Here is a 15,249-nt window from a genome sequence, read left to right on the forward strand (position 1 = left end):
TTCAGAGTCTGTAATCTACTGATTGGACAAAAATCTTCATTCTTTCCTTCCAATAAGTGTAGTTTTTCTATTAAAGAGAGGAGGTCTGTTGCTTGATTGCCCTTCTGTCAGAGTGTAGGCCACCAAGTTTGAGCCACTATTTTCTGCCATCAGGATCTTTTCTCCAAGCTGCAAAGCTTGATCTCTTTGAGACCAAGCTCTGATACTAATTCATGGTAATTAGTGGCTAAGAGAAGGGGGGTTGAATCTTAGCCCTTTTTGGTTGAGTGTCAGTTTCTGCCCTTAAAAATAGCTTCAGAAGATTTTTCTTCGTTTTGTCTCGTAACAAGTCAAAAGACTTTTTCTTTTTTGTCTCGTAACCAGTCAGGAGATATTTTTCAATTTTGTCTCCTATGCAACAGAAACAGAAATGGAGTAGGAGAAAGAGAGAGAATCACACCAAGAAATATCCTGGTTCAGCTGCCAAGTGTAATACAGCCTACATCCAGTCTCCATCACAACAATGATGGAATTTCACTATAATCATCTTGATTACAGACACCAATTCTCCCTAGGAACTACCCTTCCTATCCAGGACAAGTCCAGAATCTATCCCCAAAACTGAACTTGACTTGGTCACCCACCAAGCTTTCAACTGCAAAGTGCTAACCTAACTTGCAAGGGGATTCCCATAGAATCATGATACACAACACATAGATGTACAAATGACTTCTAAGACACCTATGGCTTTTTCTTTAATTTTGTACACTCTACCTTTTTCCACTAACTGGCTTTTTCTTACAAACCTCACACTGTTTGCCTTTTTCACCATGAGACTCAGACAGACAAAACTAAAGAAAATACAAAATGAAACACATTGAAGGAGAAGAACTTCTGTTAGCTTGGGTAGCTTTGAGAACTCTGTGCTTACTCTCATTGTCTCAATCCTTGGCTGTTCACCCTTATTATAGAAGGGGAAGCCTCCAAGGTTGAAACGGCTCAACCGAGCCAACTTCTTCTTCTTCAAATTCAAAACCGGTTCAGACAGAGAGAAGAGAGAGGGAACCAAAAGCTAAAACCAACATGTAATTACCTCTCTCTCATCCTTTTCTTCAAGCTTCATCAATCTGAGCCTTCCACCTTGGCTTGGTCCCCAAGAAGGATTTCTGACCCTTGATGAATGCTTGATCTTTGACAGCTCCTCTTGCTCCACTTCTGCTTCCTCCTCCACCTAGCTACAGTAGCTACCTTCTCTGATAGATGAACAAAAATTAGAGACGAGCCATACCCCAGGGATCTTCTTCTCTGACCGAAATGGATTTCTTCTATTTCTAGGTATGGAAATCTTGAGACTTCCTCACCACATCTTACCTTTAGTGGTAAGGATCTCAGCCACACCATGCTGTAGATCTTCTTTTTGCAAGAGCCATCATCACCTTGGCCTCTTGCTTGTCCATAGCTTCTCTGCTTCTACCTCTGATAGCTTGCTTCTTCAACCTTCTTCTTGACTTAGAAGTGACCAAAAGTAGAGAGAGAAGAGAGAGAAAATTGAAAAGCTTTCAATGGAATTGAAGAAAGAAATTAAAATGTGTTAAGTTTTCACCTTCCAAAAACCCCCATGCCTTGTAACATGTAAAATCAATTAATGCCATCAAATCAATTTCAAACTTTCTCTTTCCAGTTACTAAGCCAATTAAAAACAATTAAATGAATTTGAAATCCATTCCTTAGTGGGGTTAGGTAACCGAACTCAATCAAGCTCCAATTTCATTCTTTCTTCTTTCAATTCGGACAAACCAATTATTGATCTTTCAACATAGTGGTTTTTGGGCTGCACCATAATTTCCTAGCTTAATTCAAGTTGCCTAATAAGTCAGCCACATATTAGATAGGATTTCTTGCACAAGGCTGAATCTATTTAGAATATTTAGGCTTTAAGTTGCATTAAGCCTAATCACCAAAATTTGCATGTAATATAGAAATTATTAAATAAATAATTTTGCATGAATAATCAAATTAATAACTTCTAATTAATATTTTTAGTAATATTTGATCATCATCATATTTCAAGTTTTCCAAACTCAACAAGCTTGGTCTCAAAGAGATCAAGCTTTGCAGCTTGGAGAAAAGATCCTGATGGCAGAAAACAGTGGCTCAAACCTGGTAGCCTATACTTTGACAGAAGGAAAATCAAGTAACAGACCTCCTCTTTTCAATGGAAAGAGCTACACATATTGGAAGGAAAGAATGAAGATTTTTGTCCAATCAGTAGATTACAGACTCTGGAAGATAATTCTAGAAGGTCCTCAATTTCAACCACTACAGGAGCCGATGGTGTGGTCTCTCTTAAGGGTGAAGCCAGTTGGACTGAAGAAGACAGAAAAAAGGTGGAGCTCAACGCCAAAGCTATCAACTTGCTAAACTGTGCTATCAGCTTCGAGGAATACCGACGGGTATCAAGATGCACAACAGCAAAGGAAATCTGGGACAAATTACAAATCACTCATGAAGGCATAACCCTAGTGAAGAAGACCAGAATTGACATGCTAAACAGAGAGTATGAAATTTTCTCAATGAAGGAAGGAGAATCAATTGATGAACTGTTCGAAAGATTCAACATCATCATCAACGGCTTGGATGCTATGGGGATCACGTATCCTGAATCTGTGCTTGTGAGGAGAATTTTGAGAAGTCTCACAAAAGAGTGGGAAACTAAGGCAATAGTAATTTCTGAGAGTAGTGGTCTTGATTCCATGGCTTATGATGATTTGAGAGGAAACTTACTTGCTTTTGAAAACACTTATTTGAAAAAGGATACAAAAAGGAAAGGAATAGCTCTTAAATCTATTACTAACCCTCTGGATGATGAATCCAGTGATAACTCTTCTGAAAATGATTTTGTTTTGTTTGCTAAGAAATTCAGGAAAATAGTGAAGCTAAAGAAGAAAAATAGAGGAAGCAGCTCAAGGAAGAAGGATTTCAGCAAGGTGATCTGCTACAACTGCAAAGAGGCCGGGCATTTCAAATTTGATTGCCCAAAACTAAAGAAGGAGGAGAAGCCGAAAAAGGAAAAGAGGAAGGGACTCATGGCTTCTCGGGAAGACTTGGAAAATGACTCTGAGGAAGATGAAGAATCAGAAACCAAGTATCAAACATGCCTCATGGCCGATCACATAGAGCAGGTAGTTTTTCATAACCCTGACACTGAAGACCTTCATCTCATGATAGATCACCTTTCTGAAAAAAGTAGATGCTTCTAAATGAAAACAAAAATCTTAAGTCTCAAATTGAAATTCTTAAAGCTGAAAATGGTTTTCTTAAAGAAAAATTGAGAGAGGCTGAAACCGCTGTTAATCTTATGGAAGAAAACAAGCGATTGAAAGCTGAAATAAAAGGTTGTGAAAAATAGCATTATGTGGTTGCATATCTAAACTGCATTGAAGAAAATAAGAACCTGCTCAAAGAGGTAAAAAGACTCAAAGAGGACTTAGCCACTTTTGCTCAAAGTTTAGAAAATTTAAATCAACTCTTGGCTAGTCAAAAACCTCTTTATGACAAAGCTGGATTGGGTTTTCATAAAACTACAAAATCTATTGGAAAATCTACTTTTACAAACATGGCATCATCCTCAAATGATGTAAGGTTTCAAAATCCAACAAACTTAGTGAAAACAGCTACCCACAGATTTTGTAGATTATGCAACCGGAATGGTCACTTTCCTATTCAGTGTTTCTTTGATAAAAGAGTGATTGGAAACAAAGTTTGTATAATTGTTTGTGACTACAATGGCTTGGGACAAAGAAGATGATTTGACGTGAAAGGATCCGAAAAGATTTAGATACCTAAGGTCACTTGAGCTTATTTTTGTAGGTTTGCCTAGCATCCAAGCGAAAGGACAATATGCGGTACATGGATAGTGGATGCTCTAGGCATATGACCAGAAAGGCAACATTCTTCATAAAGCTTGATGAATATGATGGAGAGTTTGTCACTCTCGGTGATAATGGAAAAGGAAAGATAGTGGCCATTGGAAAAGTTGGTAAAATTTTCTCTTCTTTTATAAATGATGTTCTTCTTATTGATGGTTTGAAACACAATTTACTAAGCATTAGCCAATTATGTGATCTTGGGTATGAAGTTATCTTTAGAAAATTGGATTGCTTAGTTATTTGTAAAAAATCTGGAGAAATTTTGTTTGAAGTCAAAAGATGTAATAATGTGTATTGATTAACTCTTGAGAATTTAAAAGATCAAAAAGTGACATGCTTTACTTCTCTTGAATCTAAAAAATGGCCATGGCATAAGAAATTGGGTCATGCAAGCATGTACCAAATTTCTAAGCTTGTTAAGAAAAACTTGGTGAGAGGAATTCCAAACATTAATTTTGATAAGGATATAACTTATGATGCTTGTCAATTAGGCAAACAAGTAAAATCTTCTTTTAAACCAAAAGATGGAATTTCTATTAAGAGGCCATTGGAAATGTTGCATATTGATCTTTTTGGTCCAACAAGAACTCAAAGTTTAGGAGGAAAATATTATGGTTTGGTGGTGGTGGATGACTACTCTAGATTCGGTTGGTTACTTTTTCTAGCTCATAAGAATGATGCTTTCCATACTTTTTCAACTCTTTGCAAAAGAATTCAAAATGAAAAATATTTGAAAATTGCCCACTTGAGAAGTGATCACGGAAAAGAATTTGAAAATCAAGATTTTGAAAAATTCTGTGATAATTTTGGAATTGCTCATAATTTTTCATGTCCTAGAACACCTCAACAAAATGGGGTGGTTGAAAGAAGGAATAGAAGCCTTCAAGAAATGACTCGGGCTATGCTATGTGAAAATGAGATTCCAAAATTTCTATGGGCTGAAGCTGTAAATACAGCTTGTTATATTTTGAATAGGACTATCATTAGAAAAGGGTTAAAGAAAACTCCTTATGAGCTATGGAAAGGAACCCCTCCTAATCTTAAGTATTTCCACATTTTTGGATGCAAATGTTTTGTGCTTAATAATAAAGAAAATCTTGGAAAATTTGATCCAAAATCCTATGAGGGAATGTTTGTTGGAGCACCACTAGCAAAGCATATAGAATTTACCTCAAAGAACATAGAACCATAGAAGAATCCATACACTTGTCTTTTTGTGATACTAATTCAATTCCCAGTGTTATAGTAGAAGATGATGCAGTTTGTGAAGATATGGTCATCCATGAAGTCAGTGAAGAAAATCCCAAAACTGTCCCAAGTGAAGAACCTGTCCATCCAGAAATGTCTCATCAGGATGGAGGAGACATTTCAATTTTATCTCCTAAACTAGTAAGAGAATCTGGAACATATCAGAATGCTGAAGCTCATCAAGGTAGACCCTTACCTCAAAGGCCAAGAGAATGGAAGTTTATGAGGGGTTACCCCTATGATTTTATCATTGGTGATCCCTCACAAGGCGTGACCACTAGATCTTCAAGCAAGAAGCAAGCTGAGCCAAGCAATGTTATTTTCTTGTCCTAATTAGAGCCTCTCAATGTAAAGCAAGCCCTTGAAGATTCCTCATGGGTTAAATCCATGGAAGAGGAGTGATGAGCGGATAATTCATACGCTTTTTGGCATTGTTTTTAGTATGTTTTTAGTATATTTTAGTTAGTTTTTATTATGTTTTTATTAGTTTTTAAATAAAAATCACTTTTCTGGGCTTTACTATGAGTTTGTGTGTTTTTTTGTGATTTCAGGTATTTTCTGGCTAAAATTGAGGGACCTGAGCAAAAATCTGATTCAGAGGCTGAAAAAGGACTGTAGATGCTGTTGGATTCTGACCTCCTTGCACTCAAAGTGGATTTTCTGGAGCTACAGAAGCCCAATTGGCACGCTCTCAATTGCGTTGGAAAGTAGATATCCTGGGCTTTCCAGCAATATATAATAGTCTATACTTTGCCCGAGATTTGATGGCCCAAACAGGCATTCCAAGTCAGCTCAAGAATTCTGGCGTTTAACTCTAGAACTGGCACAAAAGCTGGAGTTAAACGCCCAAACTGGCATAAAAACTGGCGTTTAACTCCAGGAAATGTCTCTACACATGAAAGCTTCAATGCTCAGCCCAAGCACACACCAAGTGGGCCCCCAGAAGTGGAATTTTACAATAAACACCCTAGCTTACAATAAACATACCACTCGCGGGGTATGTGGCGGATCTTATATTCCCCGATTTGTCCGAGCTGTTCCTTGGTTCTATCCAAATATTTTTTCATGGTGGGATCTTTGGCCTGGTAGCTCCCTGTTATTTGTGATGTAACTACTTGTGAATCACTGTAAATGTTAAGTTTTTGAGCTCCAACCTCTTTAGCCAGCTTCAAACCAGCTAACAAGGCTTCATATTCGGCCTGGTTGTTCGAGGCCGGAAATCCGAATTTGAGGGAGAGCTCGACTTGGGTTCCTTGGTTGCTTTCTATTATCACGCCTACGTCGCTTCCAGTTTTATTCGAAGAACCGTTCACGTAGAGATTCCATTCCGTGGGGGTTTCCAGGGTGTCTGTGAATTCTGCAACGAAGTCGGCCAAATACTGTGATTTGATGGCCGTCCGAGGTTCGTATTGGAGGTCGAACTCTGACAGCTCGACTGCCCATTGTAGAATTCTGTCTGCTAAATCCGTTTTCTGCAATATTCCTTTTATGGGCTGGTTAGTTTGAACCTTAATGGTGTGAGCCTGGAAGTATAGGCGGAGTCGTCGAGAGGTTAGGATAAGAGTATAGGCAGATTTTTCTATTTTTTGGTAGTTCAGCTCGGATCCCTGTAGTGCCTTGCTAATGAAGTAGACGGGTTGTTGCCCTTTTTCGTCTTCCCTGACTAGTGCTGAAGCTATTGCCCGGTTCCCTACTGCGAGGTATAATATGAGCGGTTCTCCTTCTCGTGGTCGAGATAGGATAGGTGGCCGTCCTAAGAATTTCTTGAAGTCTCGGAAGGCCTGTTCACATTCTGTCGTCCATTCAAACTGTTTTCCCTTTCTTAAAGTAGCATAGAAAGGGAGAGATCTTATCGCAGCTCCTGCTAAGAATCGGGATAGGGCGGCTAATCTCCCATTGAGTTGCTGTACCTCTTTGACGCAGGTTGGGCTCTTCATGTTGAGTATGGCTTGACATTTGTCTGGATTTGCTTCAATTCCCCTTTGTGTGAGCATGAAGCCTAAGAATTTGCCTGCTTCAACTGCGAAGGTGCATTTTGCGGGGTTGAGTCGCATGTTATGCTTCCTTATAGTGTCAAACACTTGAGCCAGGTCGGACAATAGTGTGTCTTCACTTTGTGTCTTTATTAACATGTCGTCCACATAAACTTCCATGATTTTTCCGATGTGGTCTGAGAAGACTTTATTCATTAGCCTTTGATAAGTAGCTCCTGCGTTCTTGAGACCAAAAGGCATCACGATGTAGCAGTAGTTTGCCTTTGGTGTTAAGAACGAGGTCTTTTCTTGATCTGGTGGATACATGGGAATTTGGTTGTATCCTGAATATGCATCCATAAATGAGAGATATTTATATCCAGAGGAAGCATCTACCAGGGCGTCAATACTTGGGAGTGGGTATGGATCTTTTGGACAAGCTTTGTTGAGATCGGTGTAATCGGTGCACATTCGCCACTTCCCATTCGACTTTTTCACCAAGACGACGTTGGCTAGCCATAGTGGGTATTTGACTTCTCTTATAAATCCGGCTTCCAGCAGTGCTTGTACTTATTCTTCCACAGCTTGGGATCGTTCTGGCCTGAGTTTTGTTCGCTTCTGCTGCACCGGCCGAGATCCTGGGTAGACCGCCAACTTGTGGCACATTAGCTTGGGGTCTATGCCCGGCATGTCTGCGGCTCTCCATGCGAAGAGGTTGACATTATCTCGTAAGAATTGTATCAATAATTCTTTTGAGTCTCCTCTTAGAACCGTGCCGATATTAGTTGTTTTGTCTGAGGTGTCTCCGATCTGAACCTTCTCTACCTCACCTTCTGGGTGCGGACGGAGTTTTTCTCGTCGATGAGCTCCGCCAAGCTCAATTGTATGAAACTCTTCTCCTTTGTCTCTGAGGTTTAAGCTCTTGTTATAACAACAACGTGCCATCTTTTGATCTGCTTTTATCGTGGCTATCCCCTCTGTAGTTGGGAATTTCATGCATAGATGTGGAGTTGAGACTATTGCGCCGAGTTGATTGAGTGTTGTCCGACCTATTAGAGCATTGTAGGCTGAACTTACGTCGACCACAATGTAGTCTATTTTGAGGGTCCTAGATTGGTTCCCTTTTCCAAAAATAGTGTGTAGCGATACGTATCCCAGCGGTTGTACTGGGGTGTCTCCTAGTCCGAACAGATTGTTCGGGTATGCTCTAAGCTCCTTTTTGTCTAAGCCAAGTTTGTCAAAGGCTGTTTTGAATAAGATATCGGCAGAACTCCCTTGGTCTACTAATGTGCAGTGTAGATTGGCGTTTGCCAGTATAATAGTGATGACCATGGGATCGTCGTGTCCCGAGATGATGCCGGATGCGTCCTCTTTAGTGAATGTTATTGTCGGGATGTTGGGTGCTTCCTCCTTTCCCTCGACATGATATACTTCTTTGAGATATCTCTTTCGGGATGATTTGGAGATCCCACCTCCTGTGAATCCGCCATGTATCATGTGGACATGTCTTTCTGGTGTTCGAGGTGATCGTTCAGCTCGTCCATCATCTTCATCTCTTCGTCTCTTTGTTTGGTCATCATCTCGGGTAGCCAGAAATCGATCTAATTTTCCTTCTCTTACCAATTTTTCTATGATATTTTTCAAGTCGAAGCACTCGTTGGTGGAGTGCCCTCGGACTCGATGGTATTCACAATATTCCTTCCGATTTCCTCCTCCCCTTTTGCCTTTGAGTGGTCGCGCTGGGGGGATTTTTTCTGTGTGGCAGACTTCTTTGTACACGTCGACCAGGGATGCCTTGAGAGGAGTGTAGTTATGGTATTTTTTTTATTTTCTCCCCCTGTCGATCTTCTTTCCTTTTAGAGTTCTTGTCTTTGTCTCGGTATGGGGCCCCAAATTTTGAGGTTTCTCCCAACCGAGCGTTCTCTTCCATGTTGATGTATTTTTCTGCTCGCTCCTGTACTTCGTCTAAGGAGGTAGGATACTTTTTTGATATAGATTGGCTGAAAGGTCCCTCTCGTAAGCCATTGATGAGCCCCATGATGGCGGCCTCAGTTGGTAAACTTTGTATGTCCATGCATGTTTTGTTGAATCTTTCCATGTAGTTGCGGAGGCTCTCCCGATCTCCTTGCTTGATCCCTAGTAAGCTGGGTGCGTGCTTGGCCTTATCTTTCTGGATGGAGAATCTGGCCAGGAACTTTTTGGCCAGGTCGTCGACGTTTGAGATGGACTTCGGAGGAAAGTTGTCGAACCATCTGATCGCCATTTTCGTGAGAGTCATTGGAAAAGTTTTGCAGCGAATGGCATCTGAGGCATCGGTAAGGTACATTCTGCTTCTGAAATTGCTGAGATGATGGTTGGGATCTGTGGTGCCATCATACAAAACCATATCTGGGAGCTTGAAATCTTTTGGGATTTTGGTCTTCATGATTTCTCTGGTGAACAGATCTTGTTCTTTGCGTGAATTTTCCTCAGGAGTGGTCCGCGGAGCTTTTGATTTGAGGTCGGCCTCTAGTTGCTGTAGTTTTTCTTCCAGTTCTCGACGTCGCCGTACCTCTCTTTGCAGATCCTTTCCGATCTCTCGTTGTTGCTGGGTTTCTTTCTCAAGTTGCTTTAAGCGATCTTGAAGTGCTTCTATGGCTCCCGGATTTGGTGAGTTTTTGTCCCCGTTGGATTCCGGAGTATCCTTTAGCGTAGTGTCCGCGTTCTTGTGCGGTGTTCTATTTTCCAGATCCGAGTCGTGGTCGTTGTCATGGCCGTCCGCCATGGTTTTGGGATGACTTTTAGGTTCGATCCCCGGCAACGGCGCCAATGTTCTGAGGGTTACCTGAAACTGGAGGTCGATCTCGGATGAGATCTTCTGTACTGGTCGGAGATGACGTATCCGGCTGGCTGGTGGCAGCCGGAGTTGTTGTGTCCGACTTGTTGGACTTGCTGCACTGCTGATCCTTGGCCACCGAAGGGTGGGAGGTACCTGCAAGAGACTCCGATGCTTAAGTTAGCATGGGTATTAAACAGGTTTATTGTAGAATCAGAGTATGAGTTATACCTGGGTGCTCCAGTGTATTTATAGTAGTGTGGGCTGACCTTTCTGATAAGATAAGTTAGTTATCTTATCTTATCTTGTTTTGGATGAAGTCAGCTTATCTTCAAGGGAACCGCCTTTATCTCTATAGGCTGGGATTGCCTTTGGATTTGGGTCGTGTTCCTCTATTTGGGCCCTTTATTGGGCTTTTCTGTCGATTTGGCCGAGCTCTTTTAGAAGAGGTCGGGTAGTCTGACCTGAAGAGGTCGGTCGCTGTGTCGCCGATCATCCCGGGTCGGATAGCTCGACCCAGGGTATGAACAGTAGTGTTGTTCATAACAAGGCTAGATTAGTGGTCCAAGGTTACGATCAAGAGGAAGGTATTGATTTTGATGAGTCTTTTGCTCCGGTAGCAAGAATGGAAGCAATTAGGTTGCTTCTAGCCTATGCTACACATAAGGGTTTTAGAATGTTCCAAATGGATGTTAAATATGCTTTCCTTAATGGCTTTATAGATAGAGAAGTATTTATGGCACAACTCCCCAGTTTCAAAAATAAATAATTTCCAAATTATGTTTTTAAACTTTCAAAAGCTCTTTATAGGCTTAGGCAAGCTCCAAGAGCTTGGTATGAAAGGCTTAGTGCCTTCTTGTTGAAAAATCATTTTCAAATGGGTACCACCGATACTACTTTATTTATCAAAGTTTCTAATGATGATATTCTTCTTGTTCAAGTTTATGTGGATGATATAGTGTTTGGACCGGCCAATGAATCCTTGTGTGAAGAGTTTGGAAAACTCATGACTAGTAAGTTTGAAATGAGTTTAATGGGAGAACTAACATTCTTTCTTGGTCACCAAATTAAACAAACTCCTAGTGGCATTTTTATTCACCAAGAAAAATATGCTAAAGAATTAATCAAGAAATTTGGCCTAGAAAATTCTAAACCTATGGGAACACCTATGCATCCAAATACTAAACTTGAAAAGGATTAAAGTGGCAAAGATGTGGATGAAATACGGTATAGAGGAATGATTGGATCACTTATGTATCTTACATCCTCTAGACTGAATATTGTTCAAAGTGTGGGTGTATGTTCAAGGTTTCAATCTCACCCAAAAGAATCCCATCTTTCGGCCATCAAAAGAATCATTAGATACATTAAGGGAACATGTGATTATGGTTTATGGTATCCTAGATCTAATGATTTATGTGCAGTAGGGTTTTGTGATGCAGATTATGCAGGAGATCGGGTGGATAGAAGGAGCACATCCAGAATGTGTTGCTTCCTTGGAAGCTCACTAAACATGTGGTCAAGCAAAAAATAAGCCATAGTTGCTCTATCCACGGCTGAAACCGAATATATATCTGCCTCTTCTTGTTGTTCACAATTAATTTGGTTAAAAACTCAGTTAGAGGATTATAAATTGAAAATCAATAGTATACCTTTGTTCTGTGATAATATGAGTGCAATAAATATTTCTAAAAATTATGTTTTGCACTCTAAAACTTAGCACATTGAAATTAGATATCATTTTATTAGAGAACATGTGCAAAAGGGTACTATTGATATTCAATTTGTGAAGTCCGAAGAATAACTTACTGATATATTCACTAAACCATTGTGTGAAGATAGGTTCTGTTTATTAAAGAACAGTTTGGGTATGTTGGATTTGAACTCTGTTGATAAATTGTGATTTTTGATGAATATGTTTGTTTTGTCTCGTAGGAAGCCAGGAGACAAATCTGGGTGTAAGATGGTCAAGCCATGAAACAAGGGAAAAATGATCTAGGTATTAGTAGACAGGGGCCCAACCAATTTCTCTGACATATTCAATGACTCTGGCCGTTTTGAGTTCTTCATCAATTTTAAAATAATTCTTTTTGGGAAGTTATCACACCATATCTTGAGGGGGAGTTATTGTCAAATCAAAATCTTTTCCCATAATCTCTCCCTTGATTCAAGGAAAAGATCTTCAGTTACTTGTTTAAAATTTAAAAATTTTCCTGGTTGGTAACCGCACCACTAAATGCTCATTACTCTAATTAAGCTCTCTCCACTCAGCATTTAATGCGGTCACTCCATCTCTCCACTCCAACTCACTCGGCCATCTCCTCATCTCCTCACTTTCTTCTTCACTTTTCTATCATGAAAAAGAAGTTGGCCTCCAGAAGAAGTAACTGAAACCCTGCCTCCTCTAAAAATCCCCCATTCATGTCTACTCCTCAAACACATACTCACATTCACATACATTGTACTTTATCTTCATCCCCTTCTTCTCAGTCAACCGAAGCTATGAGAAGGAAAGTCATTGCTCAGAAAACCTCTTCTCAAAAGAAGATTGGAAAGGAGAAGGAGCCTGTAATGGAAGAAGAAGAGTCACAATCCTCCCCTCCACCATCACCACCAAGGAAATCAACTCCACATGCTTCCGGCCGCAGTTCTCAGCGTGCAAAAGGTTACGTTCTTCGTAACACAAGAAAACCTCCAAACTTGGACTCTCTTGATTTCAAAAACAAGTTCAACAAGAATCATTCACATTTTGATCCGACTAGGTTCAACTCATGTTCTGCTTATGAGTTTCATTCTCAAGTTCTAGTCAACCGACACTTGTGTGCCTCTTATGTTGTCTCTCTGGAAAATCTGTTTGATAAGGGTGTTGATCTGTCTACTGTCTTTGATAAACTCAAATGGACACCTCTGCTCAAGATTCGCAAGCCAGTCTACCCAGATATAGTTCGCGAGTTTTATGCAAATATGATGTACCTTGATGGAGCCCTATATTTCTATGTTAAGAAGGTGCACCTGACCCTGAATAGAGAGACCATCAGTGCTGCACTAGGATATGAAGATGATGGACCAAGAGCATACATGTCAGGAAAATGGGACTCTCAGGTTGGGGTTAATCTTCAGACTGTTCTCTCTCGGGTTTGCAAAAATTTTTCTGCTCTTGATGGAACCATTCTGACTCACAAGGCTCTGGGCCCTGTAAGGACACTACTTCACCATATTCATCAACCATACTTTAATGCCTCAGATCAGATCATATCAGAGGGTAACAGTTTGTGATATCCTAATTTTATTTTCTATTCTCACTTCATCTCTTTTTTCTTTTGCTTATCTAATGGTGCGGCACATGTGGGACTGTGTCCGCAGTAATAAGAAGGCAAATTTGCCTTATGGCATTTTTCTTACATGTATTTTTGAACACTTTACTGTTGATCTTACTAATGAGCCAGTGAAAAATAAAGTTTCCATAATCAAAGGTGGGGGTGTTCCTGAGGCTGTCAAAGGAAAGAAAGGTAAAAGTTCTAAGGCTTCTTAGGTCTATGAAAGTGATGAGAAAAGTCTTCCTCCTGAAACCTCTCGGTTCTCTAAAAACATTAAGGATGTCCTCACTGAGTTTTCCAATATGTCCAACCTCATGGTGAAGTCATATAAAGAGGCTAGGAAACAAGCCTTTGAAAATGAAAAAGCATGGATGAAGTGCCATGAAAGGGTAAATCTGCTCATCAAGCATATGGAGACTGCAGAAAAGGACACAATCCATACCGACGAGGAGGATGACCTTCTTGACTCTAATATCAATCTCTCTGACACCTGAGGATTTGTTCTCTGCTTCTATTGGACACTACTTTGGTTTATGAACTTTGTTTATCTTGGACTGCTTTATTTGAACTGCTTATTTTGACTTGGATGACTGTAAATATAACTTAACTACTTGTTCTGTTTAATGATTATGAATTGCATTGTATTGCTTCTCACAATTTTTTGCAGGCCCCCTCTTGATGACAAAAGGGAGAGGAAAATTAAAAAGAAAAGAAAAAGGGGATGATTTTTTAGGATTGGAACCCTCAATCCAATCTTCTGTGCTCTTTTTTCTGAATCTTAGTTTTCTGATGATTTTTTATAGTTTTCTGATGATTATTGATTCATGCCAATTTTTTGATGCCCTATTTTTGATGGCTGAATATTGATCATAGGTTTCATTTTCTTGATTTAATTGATCTGTTTGGAAAAAAATCTTACTTGGCGGGAAATAATTGTGAACATATTGAAACTTGTTGCTATGTACTCTGAAAGTACTCTAGCATACTTTGTTTTATTTTGTGACTAGAAAATTATTTAGATGATAACAAATTAAGTTTTGATTATCATATTTCATCTGCTCAGAAATCAAGCTATTCAACATGTTTTAATATCCCATATGTTGAATACATTGTGGCTTTAAGCTTGGTTTAAGAATGTTACAGGTAATACTTCCTTTAATAAAACAGCAAATATTAAGGGAGAGCTATGTGACAAATAGAAAGGGGGAGGATCAAAAAATCTTCAAAGGGAGTATTCTTAATCCTTATCCTGTTTCAATTCAATTTTTAATAATGTTTGTCATCAAGGGGGAGATTATTGAGTTTGGAAAACTTGAAATATGATGATGATCAAACATTACTAAAAATATTAATTAGAAATTATTAATTTGATTATTGATACAAAATTGTTTATTTAATAATTTCTATATTACATGCAGATTTTGGTGATTGGGCTTAATGCAACTTAAAGCCTAAATATGCTAAATAGATTCAACCTTGTGCAAGAAATCCTATCTAATATGTGGCTGAATTATTAGGCAACTTGAATTGGGCTAGGAAATTATGATGCAGCCCAAAAACTATTATGTTGAAAGACTAATAATTGGTTAGTCCGAATTGAAAGAAGAAAGAATGAAATTGGAGTTTGATTGAGTTCGGTTACCAAACCCCACTAAGGAATGGATTTTAAATTCATTTAATTGTATTTAATTGCCTTGGTAACTGGAAAGAGAAAGTTTGAAATTGATTTGATGGCATTAATTGATTTTACACGTTACAAGGCATGGGAGTTTTTGGAAAGTGGAAACTTAACACATTTTAATTTCTTTCTTCAATTTCATTGAAAGCTTTTCAATTTTTTCTCTCTTCTCCCTCTACTTTCGGTCACTTCTATGTCAGGAAGAAGGTTGAAGAAGCAAGCCATCAGAGGTAGAAGTAGAGAAGCTATGGACAAGCAAGAGCCTAAGGTGATGATGGCTCTTGCAAAAAGAAGATCTACAGCATGGTAT

The sequence above is a fragment of the Arachis ipaensis genome, chromosome B03, assembly GCF_000816755.2.
Source record: "Arachis ipaensis cultivar K30076 chromosome B03, Araip1.1, whole genome shotgun sequence".
Lineage (NCBI taxonomy): Eukaryota > Viridiplantae > Streptophyta > Magnoliopsida > Fabales > Fabaceae > Arachis > Arachis ipaensis.